Genomic DNA, 11727 nt, shown 5'->3' with positions numbered 1-11727 from the left:
TGCCCTCTATGTGTCAAAGGTTCTATGCAGAGTCTATTCTACCCACCTGTATTTGCTCCTCTGTCCCCTTGCTGTGGATCTTTTACTTTGTGGTTTGTCTGGTTTTTTTTTCTTTTTTTCATATTATTTCCTTTAGATGTTAACTGCACTGCAAGACTGAATTGCTTGAAATTTTCCCACTGATGAACGCTCTGCTAAAAATAGAGTTCTCAGAGAATTTCATTTCTATTCTTTTTAGCCCACAAACATGTTTTTCATTTAATTTTTTTCTGTTTATATGCATTGTTTCACTTAAGAATATTTGCTTGAATATTTTTCATTTTCATGAACACATTAACTGTATCATTGACATATGATTTTATTTATCTTTTCTCTGTCTAAAAACTGCATGTGCTTCTAACTTATTAACAAACAAAGACTCTCCTTCCTCCATATCTGGTAGAAATAAAGTATATTTTTATGCATTAGCTAATTTTTAAATAGTAAATTCTAATGAGTATTTGTTTATCACGAACAAAGAAATGCATTAATTTGGATTTTTTAAATTAATCTCAGTGAGTATTTTGTAGAACTGACAAAGATATAAGCTGGTCAAATAGCTCAGCAGATCAAAGCACCCACAAGCAGGTACAGGGACCAGGACTTCCATCTCTGGGCCTGCCCTGCCAGCCCCACCCCTGGGGTGGGTTAAGATGGCAATTGAAACTGGGCATGGTGGTGCGTGCCTGTAATCCCACACTTGGGAGGCTGTAAACAGGCAGATCACTGCGAGTCAGATCTAGTAGTAAGACCCTGAACACCTTGCAGACCCTTCCTTAAAAATGCCAAAAAAAAAAAAAACCTGTTAAACAATTAAAATATAGTATAATACAGACTCTTTGCAAGATTTATTAGCCATGAGACAGAAAAAAAGTGTTTTTTATATAAAAGTTTTCAGTTTTTTTTTTTTTTAAACAAATGCGACTAGAATCTCTCCTTCTCTCTTGGACAATAATTTTAATTCTAGTAACACTGAATATAGTTTTGGATTTATTAAACATTCAGAAAAGATGAGACACAGTAATGACATGGAAATCTTTTTATAAGGATGATTAGGTTTTTCACACTGTTTATGGCAACATCTAGGAACATTTTATACAGAGTGGAGTTAATGATCTGTATTTGGTTGTGAATTTTAAAAGTCTGACTTAAAAGGTTTTTGTTGTCAGCTATTTCTAAGCTTATTGTTAGTGATGCCTAAGCATTTGACAATTCCAATTTTATTCTTCTGCTTACCATGAAAATGTCTTTGGAAGGTTAATATATCAAACTATATTTACTAATAACAATATTTATGTTATGATGTAAATTGAATATACGTAACCATCAATTCTTATTCTGATAAAATATCTAGTCTTGATTTTATTAACTTTGACCTTTATTCCAAATAAATTTTTGAGGAGGTAGTAGCCTAGAATATAAAAACAATCATCAGATTAAAAGCTAAGAGTGACTGTAACATATTGAGATTAAAAAGGCTTTGAAAACTAAATTAAATGCAAATAAGTCCTTCTTACTAGGCTCAGCATTGTCGTTGAGATAGTGCATGCTGTTCCAGGCAACTCCATGACGTCCTTTGAGCACAAACCTTCAGATATCAGCCCAGGATGATAGCTGCAGATGCTGCAGACCAAGAAAGCATGAAATGGAAAGGTTCAGACGAAAGTGGCAGAGGTATCAGTGAGCTGCAGACTGAACGCTGTTCCTGAAGGTGTTTTGGAATGTGCTAATCGTGGGAGCACTCCTTCAAGCCCCAACATTCTCTGTTTTTGAGTCCTCAAAATCAGACTGAGGGGAAGGGAAGGCCTGGCAGCCAGGAAACAAACATGTCGAGATTCTCCCGGGCGCCCCAGCAATGGGCCACTTTTGCCCTAATGTGGTGTCTCTTAGGTGGGAAGATGCAGGGCCCTGGCAAACTTGCCGCAGTAGCATCAAGAAGGTGTCAAGGGCTGCATAAACCTGTGTACCATCAGAGAAGTGACTGTGGAGATCATGTTGTCATAGTGAACACAAGAAACCTTGCGTTTTCTGGAAACAAATGGGAGCAAAATGTGTACTCCTCCTAACACAGCGGCTACCCCGGGGGATTCAGGCAGGTGACAGCTGCCCAGCTCCACCTGCGGACCCAGGTGCAATTTTGAAGCTGGCTGTTTAGGGCATGCTGCCAAAACTCCTCCATAGGAGAACCATGATGCAGGTGCTGCACCTTTTCCCGGACGAGGTTATTTCAGATCTCCTCAGGAACTTGGTTGGTGGCAGAGCTCCCCCAACCCCGGAAGGTGCCCTGGCGCCTGGACGAATACATGCAGGAGGAGGTCGCAGCCTTCCCCAGAGTGTGGTCCCTACCTGAAGACTGCCGGCTGTAGGAGGCTGGGAATTACAGAGAATACCTGGGCTGAGGGCTGCTTCTCCTGTTGGTCCGCTCCCCCAGGACATGGCGAGGAAGACGCCACTCCCAGTCACCGGGACGGCCTGAAGGGCTGAAATCAGAGTGAAATACTCTACCTTATAGAAGGGTGTCATTTATTTAAATGTTATGGTCTGGGGATAGGGCCCAATGGCACAGCGCCTGTCTGACAAGTGCGAGGTCATGATTTGGATTGCCATAGCTCGCCCCCAAAGAAAAAATTTATAAGTGATTAAAGTATGTGAGAAATGACTTTGGGCTTTGATACATGCAAAGTTAAAGAAATAAAACCAAATAGAGAGCAATATAAAGATCAAGTACTTGATCCTTTATAACTCAGGGAAGCCTTGCTAACCAACCCAGAGGACCTTGCTCACTCTGACACAAAATAGTTAGGTTACCAAATGCTACACTCAGTTGAGGAATGGCAGCAACCTCTAGCAAGAAGAATTAAGAAAAGAGTTCACTGGATAGGTGAAGCTCCAGTCCCATACAGAATCCCCTTGTAACAGAAAGGGATCACAGTGAGAGAATTTAACTTTTGGGAGACAGGCTATAAACAGTATTATATAGTCTAGACTGTGTTGTTGGGCATTTTTGTTTGTTTGTTTCTTAGATTTTGTTGGTTGAGGATTCGTGCTGGGTAAATTACTAGTAAAACTGGCACTTAGATTCTTTAAAGTGTTTTTGATACATTCTGATATCAGATCAACATTTGGCTGTAGTGTAGACATTTCAGTATTGGAGCTGGAAACTTTCAAGTAGTCTTAATGAGTAAATACTTTCATTTGATTACAACAAAATAAATTTATCACCATTCTATTTGCATTTTTATGCCTCTATGCATTTGTTTTCCCACAGTATCATCTCTAGTTATGATCTTTCTTGAGCAAAAAATCTTTTACCATTGTCACCAAATGGTAGGACATTCAGGATGATGAAAAAGATAGAGCCAGATAGATGGCATACTCACAACTGATCAGAAGTGTCATGATTTTAACTTTATAAGCATTCCACATATATTTCAAGTATTTATTCTTCTTAAAACTTAGTAGGGTAGGCTTTATGATCCCTCATAAAGACAGTTGGTCAAAAGGGGTATTTACTCTCTGTTATGATTACCATGATTACGGCATACTGTGTTACTGGACACTGGGGATCTCAGGGGTCTCTTTCAGACTCTTCTTGTCATGTTAAAAGAATTGGACAAGTGAAGAACATAGAGTTTGTACCCTTATTAATAGTAAAGGCAGAGAGAAAGAAAGAAGAGCTCAGAAAAGAAAGTACTGTGTGAGTAGGGATCAGGTAAAGTAGAAGTGTACCCTGTAGGCTGGCCTGCTGACAAGACTCACAGTGGCCATGAGTTAATGCCCAATGTTTTTATAAACCATTCTAATGTCAGCCCTGCATTGTCCTATCAAAAACCTGCTTAATCTTCTGTGAGAAGAATTTAAGATAACATTTTCCAATTGGTATCAGATGGAGGGCTCAGAAGCTCTTCTTCATGTACAGAATTTAACCTGTGGGAGACACATTACAAACAATATTATATTGTCTGTATTGTGTTTTTGTTGCTTGCTTTCCATTTCTTAGTTTTGATTAGACACTGTTCCAAGATACAATCAGTGACAAACAAGACAGATTTCCTTCTACCTTTTAGCAAAGATTTGCCTATAGTTTACAGTTGTAGGACCCAAATCTTCTGATAATTTCCAGTTTGTGTTCTTTGCACAATCCTAACTCCCAATCCACACATGTATTTGGTTGAATACTTTTAAAAGTCCACTTTGATCTAGGGAAAATGAAAAAGCAGTGCACCTAAAGTGAAATCTCCAAAACACGCTTTGAATTTAAGTAAAGTGATCAAGATGCACATGATCAATAAAAAAAAAAAATGTCCAGAACAATTCAAACTGCCAAGAACAGATCCTATTTTGTTTCCATAGTTGTGTAACCAAAGAAATGTGTGCTCATCTACATTTTGTTCTATGTCTGGCTCTTATTATGTTCTCTCTAATATAAAAGCATAGCATTCAAGGAGAAAAAGTACTATGATTCAAGCACGTAAAAATGTAAACAAATGAAGAGACTTCCATATATATACATATACCAGAACAAATTCTGGTTATATACTTACAATAATTTCACTATAGCAATATAATATGCAGTAAATTTGGGTGGAGATGGGAAGGAGAACGAAAAAGAATAAAGATGTGCTATTTACATTTATCTACTCCCTAAGAAGAATGTAAACATGTTTTGCAAACATGTACCAGTAAATTTTTTTAAATGACAAAATCATTTGTTTTTTTTATAAAGAATAGAAAACAGTGTTAGGAAAAAAAAAGCTTTAGAAATGATATAATATTTCACTAAACTAAGTAATAAGAATTTAGCTGTGCTTACTGTATTACATGATGCTGTCTTTAAATTAGTTGTTCAGATTACCAGATACAAATGTGTAAATTTATTTAAAGAAAAGAATAAAAGAAAACAATAACAAAGAAGCTAAGTTTCATTTAAGGGAGCATTTCTGCTGAATAAATATATAGGAAAAAAACCACCTTATTACCTCAATTACTCCAGCAAGATCACACCTAGAGATAGATGCATGGTTCAACAACTTGGGTGCATTAGCATAGTTGGGTTATTAATCATGAGTGTCAAGTTCTTTCTGCTAATTAACCTTAATTGAGCTCTCTGTTACATATGCACCATTTCCAATGAAGCAACTTACTGATGATACCAAAATAATAGAGCATGATAAAACCCAGGATTAACATTACTTCTTATTCTTGAATACCAGTGCTTAATGAACTTTGCCATCATATAAATTTTTACATCTTCTATAAATGTTTAAAAATTATATACAGTCAAAATTGGTCCTCTATGTATAAAATTTACATAATAAAATGATTTAGGAAGCATTTTTGACACAACATATATGTCCTTATTTCATATTTATTTAAAAAGCAAGTAAAATATATCATTTATAATAAAAATACATGAAGTTTTAAAGGTCTAGATATTAAAGTATCTTATTATCCATTAATTAACATACCTCTGAACAAAGTCATGCTTGAAAACTAATCTTTTTTATTTACATTCAGTATTATTTCTAACAGTATCACAAAATGTCCATTAGGACAGAATTCTTTTTTTTTTTTATTTTTTAGAACAGAATTCTGATGAAATAAATAGCTTCATTACTCTGCCCTGAGAAATATAGTTCAATTAATTCTAAAGTTGATAACCAGAAAGTATTTAAAATGTTCACTGGATTATTTATTAAAAAGTAAATCAAGAATAAGCTTTACTGCCAATGAACAGAATATTTGGGTTTTAAAATGGCCAGAAGGATACTGGTATTATTAAGCTTTGTCAAATTCATTTTCAGACATGCATGGCAGAGTTGTACTATTTTTCTGTTCATGTCACAGTTTCTGTCAAGAGGAGAGCTTAGGTACCTTGGGGAAAGCTTCTTGATGTGAAAGTTTGTGAAAATAAAGAGGCAAAGATATTTAGTATATTCTCCAGGGAAAGGAAACCCCTAATGAATCTTGAGATAAATTAAAACAATACAAGTAGCAGAGAAAGGTTTAACCATTAATGTGAACTTCACAAAAAAAAAAATATAAATATTGTTGAAAAAAGTACTGGGAGCTTAGGTTAAAGCCACCACAGATGAGGATTTACATAGTCTAAGTGAGGCAACCAGGGCATGAGATAATGTGCTTATTAAATCTTTAATTGATGCTACATTTACAAAGCCAGAATGTAAAAACACAGCAATGGGTTACACTCCATTAGATAATATCTCTTCAAAACACACTCACCCATAGGACCTTACTGGAATTTGTTAGGAAAAACATTTCTCTTTGTTATCTAAGATAAAGGTTTAAATCATAGTTCTGCCACCAAAGAGCTGTGTGACTATCATTGAAGACCCCTCACCCACAGATGTTTCTGGAATGCTGGACAGAAAGTTAGCCACTCTCCACATGTGACTGCTGAAGACTTGAACTCTGGGTTGTGCAACTGAGAAACTAAGTTTTAATTCTAACTATAATTTTCATAACAATATGTCAGGAAGAATGGCTAAGGAGTAAAAATGGGGAAAAGTTGACCAGTGGGCATTAAGTTATAGGTAGCCAGGATTAAGAAGTTCTGGTGTGTTATTCCTCAACAAAGACAAATTACCATATATTTTAAAAAACTAGAAGAATGGATTCTAAAAGTTCAAATATTTTCACTATAAAGAAGTGGTAAATATTTAAAGATAGGTATGCTTACCTTATTTAATCATTTCACAAGGGATAATATATCAAAACATTACATGATGTTCCATTACTATCTACATTTTTATATTTATGCATGAAGTAAAAGTAAATTTTTAAAAATAAACATAAATTTATAACAGCAATACTTTAATAGTATCATATATTGCACAGTGCAGTGCCATGCAGTCTCAGTCAATTTTTTCTTTTTTATTTCAGTTGCAAAGAAGAAAATATCCAATTCAAAGTACAAACAATAAAGAAAATGTATTGACGCATTTTAATATAAAAGTACAGATCTTGGAAGTTTTCAAGTCTAGTTCAGTCAGAGCTCTCTATTTTTCCCCAATACTTTTATTTCATGTATTCTTTGCAAATATTTATTGATCTTGTAATCATAAAGACATACTTTCATCTAATTTTTCTCAATATATTTACTTGTGAAGAAACTATTCTATTTTTTAATCTCCATAAAAATTCAATGTAAAACCCATACATCAACAAATAATTTTCAAAAACTAGTACGTAAATGAAGAAATGACACTTTCATGTACTTTTCATGATAATGTAAGAATTCAAAGCCTTTTTAAAAATCAATCTGATTTGTTGTCAAATATCCATATATTAAAGCTCAACAACTCCACTTCTAAGCATCTAAAGGACAAACGTGTTTGTACAATGATTCTATTTTTAAAAAGTTTAATATGTCATGCCAAAAATATACAAAGTTCATATAAACAAACACATATCACTTGAGGGCTTGAACTTTAGCATAGGAGGTATTTCTGTGCATTGCTAGAGGTTGTATATAACTAATACAAGAAACAAACTGTATTCCATTGCCAGGAGTATGGCACTCAGTAGGCAACCACCACTATGTTTGCCTGTCTATTGTATAATGAATACCTAATCTGTGGTAAAGAATTAAAGACATTTGTTTTTGAAACTCACAGTAACTGAGAAGTACCTCATGACTAAGTAATCCTGAAGTAATAACATCCAGTGCTTCTGCAGGAAGACACTACTCTGAAACCACTCAGCATCCACATATGTGAGGCATGCTCACTCAACTTGCAAAGGCTTTGTGACAATCGTCTCATTACAGTTAAGCTTTCCTGCTGCTGGAACCAATACCTTACACTCACTATTTAAAGAAGAGGTTTATTTTGTCTCAGAGTTTCAGAGGTTTCAGTCCGTGACCAAAGGCAGAAGTGTCCTCGCAGAAGGCAGATTAAGGAATCTGAGCAGCTCATGTTATCTGGAAAACAGAGAGCAGGAGAAGAACCAGAAGGGCCAACCAATAGGTCCCACATTCTAAATCTAGTCCCGTACCCATTCAGGTCTAAACTCATCAGTGGGTTAACTCAGTAGTCCTCCGAGTTTTGGGCTTTGGTTTCATGGAAGATGACACTTCCATGAACTAGTGAGGTGGGATGATTCAAGTGCTTTCCCTTATTGTGCAGTTTGTCATTATTACATTATAAAATATGATGATGTAGTCATATAATTAACCATAATGAAGTGTCAGTGGTACCCTTGAGCTTGTTTTCCTGAAATTAAATGTTCTCATCTGGGGTGATAGGAAACAGTGACATTTTGTATGCTGCTTATGTTACCCCATAATCCCAATTTGGTTGCTGTCACTAAAGAAAACCCTGCTTCACAAAGATGAAATGTTGTAAATGGAACCTGGATTTTCCATGCTTTTTTTGTTTTAGTCTTGGGCCTTGACTTTAATCTAGAACTAATAGAAACTTAAACTTGTTCCACTCTTTTTTATTTTTTTTATTTTTTAGGGAAGGATCTACAGGGTGTTTAGGGTATCACTATTATATTGAATTTGTAGTGATCCACCTGTTTATAGCTTCCCAAAAGCTGGGATTATAGGCACACTGCCATTCCCAGTCTCAGTTGTCATCTCAGCACACCCCTGCTCCAGGCTCCTGGGAACCAATACAAAATTTTGTTTTGCACATTCCCATTTGGAGAGACAGAAAGAACAAGTCTGCATCTGTTCGACACATTCATTTCTTTTTGTTTCAGCAATACACTTAATGAAACATGTCTTTGATACATATTGAATTTGGTCAAATGTTTTTAGCAAATCACAGTGGCATAAAAGTGTAGCATGCAAACCACCTTTCTGTGTTTGCATGGGAAGCAGGCAGGAGTTACCACTTGACATTTAATGACATACATTAATTAGTACATGAGGCAAGCCCTGGGAGAAAACAGAATTATGATTCAGTTACTTTTGGAGTTCAGACCATATGCCAAGCACTGTTCCAAAGAGTGAGGAAACAGTGTGGGACAAAAAAACTCTCAGTAGTTTTTGAGCTTAACCTTTATGAGGAGAAGCTGATGTATAGAAGGATATGAGCAAGAAGGATGCCAGATATGAGCATGGTGTTATTACCCTGATGTCCAGGAGATATACATCAACTCAGTCTGTAGCGTTTATTGTAGCATTTTATTTTCTTAGTAATATTTAAAAATATATACTATATTTGTAAAACCATGAGTTGCCATGTGCCAGGGCCTGATACCAAATTCTTGGTATCAGTTATTTCATGTGAGACTGGTGGTGATACTCAATTGATATATATAGTTCTAGATATAGATAGATATTGGCATAACTACATTTTTGTAATTGGTTTTAAAATCATCCTGTATAATTGAAGTTGGACAAGAAACTGTAACTTGTTATTTCTACACTCAATATACTTCTTTCTTTTCCTTTTTAAGTCTACACAACAGAACCTATTCAAAAGCCCTCCAATATCCAGCAATTAACATTGTCAAATGTGGGGAGACAGGCATCCAACATGTGTTTTGTGTGTTTTATAAATAATGTAATCATTAATACTGAATTTATTTTAAATAACATACTAATTTGTACATTTTTTGTACATATTTTGTACAGAATATAAACTTGAAGCATATTTTTCCTACATCATAGTAGCATCTTTTTTTTTAAGAGTTGCATCACTTTCATTGAGTGAACAAAAAATTTATTTCACTGAGTCCTCTCCTTTTGGTCAGGATGAACACTTAGGGTACATTATTTTTCTCTTTGTAATAGAGAGCTGAAAAACATAGCTTTACATATACATCTTTACAAGCATTTGGGTGTATGTTCATGAAATATGTTCTTACAGGGTAATTATTAAAGATAGAAGGTCATGTATAGTTTGCAGACAGCATCAAGTTACATTTCAAAACACTTCATTAATTTATACTTCTAATGACATTTTTATATATTCTAGGCAACATTTCTAATATTGTTACACTGTCATTATGCAAGTTTTAAATTGTATTTCTTTTATTTTCAATGTATATGTGTATGGTCATATACTTTTTTTTTCTTCTGTGAATTTTGTATGAAAATCCTTTAAGCAATTCTTATCAACTTATGAGAATTCTTAGTATGTTCTGAATCTTGGTCCTATGTTTCAATATTCTGTCAATTTTGTAATCAGCTTGTGTTTTCATAATGGAAAAATCTATACATTTACTATGAGTCAGGTAATATCTTATATATTTTATGTAATAACTCAGTTGTTGCTCACAAAAGTCCAATAAAGAAATTATTATATCCATTTTACTCACAAAAATCTAAGGCATGAAACAATTATATAACTTACTCAACTCCATACAACTCAGTGACCACTTAGAAATTTGAATTTTTGTTATTGTTGTTCTTTTTTTCTTTCTTTTCTTTTATTTTTGGTACCATAAATCAAACTCACCTCATGCATTCCAGGAAGTCACTGTGAAACTGATGTATATTCCTGGCCCCAAAACCAGAATTTAAGCTCAGGAACTCTAGCTCTAAAGTCTACTAAACTGTGTTCATAATCTTGTATACACAAAATTGTTAGGATAGATGTAGTTCCACTTTCTCTTAATTCAATCAGAAGAAAGATTTGTACTAATAGTGTTTGGACAGGATATTATGTCTGCATCTTGAGCTATGAATGACTACTACAAAGACAACAATATGCAATGCATTAATTGTTGTAACTTTCCTCCCAACCTGTTTTGAAACTCTCATTGCAATTTTTTCTCAATAAAATTAGTAAAAAAAGAAAGATAAATACAAACTTCTCAAATGAAGAAATACAAATGGAAAATAAATATATGGAAAGATGAAAAAAAAGAAAATTCAGAAATGTATCTAAAAATAAAGCCATTCATTTTCCTTTATACCTTATATTAATTTGTCTCTATGTGAAGTCTTTCACCACATAAAACTTACATTATCACATGATCATCTCAAAAGGTATAGGAAAAGCATTTGACAAAGTCCAACACTCACTCATGATAAAAAAAATCTATAAAAAATTGGAGAAGGTGGTCTTTATCTCAGTACTGATAAAAGCCATCTAAACCAACAGCCAACATCATATCAAGTGGACAAAAACTAAAAGTCTTCACTTTAAAAGCATGAACATGGGCTGAGGATGTAGCTCAGCAGTCGAACTACCTGTCTGGAAAGTGGAAGGACTTGAGTTTGATCCCTGGTACCACATGCCACACTGACCCTGAAACTGCAGGTGGTCTGTGCTGGTCCTGAAACTGGGTGTGGTGGTGCATGCCTGTGATCTCAGAGCCAGGGAGGTTGAGACAGGAAGATCACTATGAGTGTAAACTGTATAGTGAGAACATGTATAAAATAAATATGTTTTTAAAGTTAAAATTCAGGAACAAGACAAAACAATGTCCACTGTCACTACTCCCATTCAGACTGGTATAACCACAATAGAAATCAGTGTGAAGATTCCACAGAAATCAAAGATTGAAAATCTTATTCAACTCAGCTATTCCTTTCCTGGGTATTTTTCCAAGTGAGCTGAAAATATCATATCACAGTGTTATATGTATACCTATTTTTTAATTTATTTTTTCCATAATTTTATTGATAAACAAATAGCAATGAGCCAGTTTCAAACAAATTGGTAGGACAGTTTCAATAATTAACACATTGCATACATTCTTCCTAGT

General features: G+C 34.6%; 1 pseudogene; it reads left to right on the top strand.

Annotated features, from left to right (window-relative positions):
* The first annotated feature begins 1865 nt into the window (after nucleotides 1–1865).
* LOC101562956 lies at nucleotides 1866–2405 on the top strand (annotated as a pseudogene).
* The last annotated feature ends 9322 nt before the right edge of the window (nucleotides 2406–11727 follow it).

The sequence above is a fragment of the Octodon degus genome, unplaced genomic scaffold, assembly GCF_000260255.1.
Source record: "Octodon degus isolate 3935 unplaced genomic scaffold, OctDeg1.0 scaffold00186, whole genome shotgun sequence".
NCBI lineage: Eukaryota > Metazoa > Chordata > Mammalia > Rodentia > Octodontidae > Octodon > Octodon degus.
The sequence above is the reverse complement of the archived record's forward strand: the minus strand, read 5'-3'. Positions and strand labels throughout refer to the sequence as shown.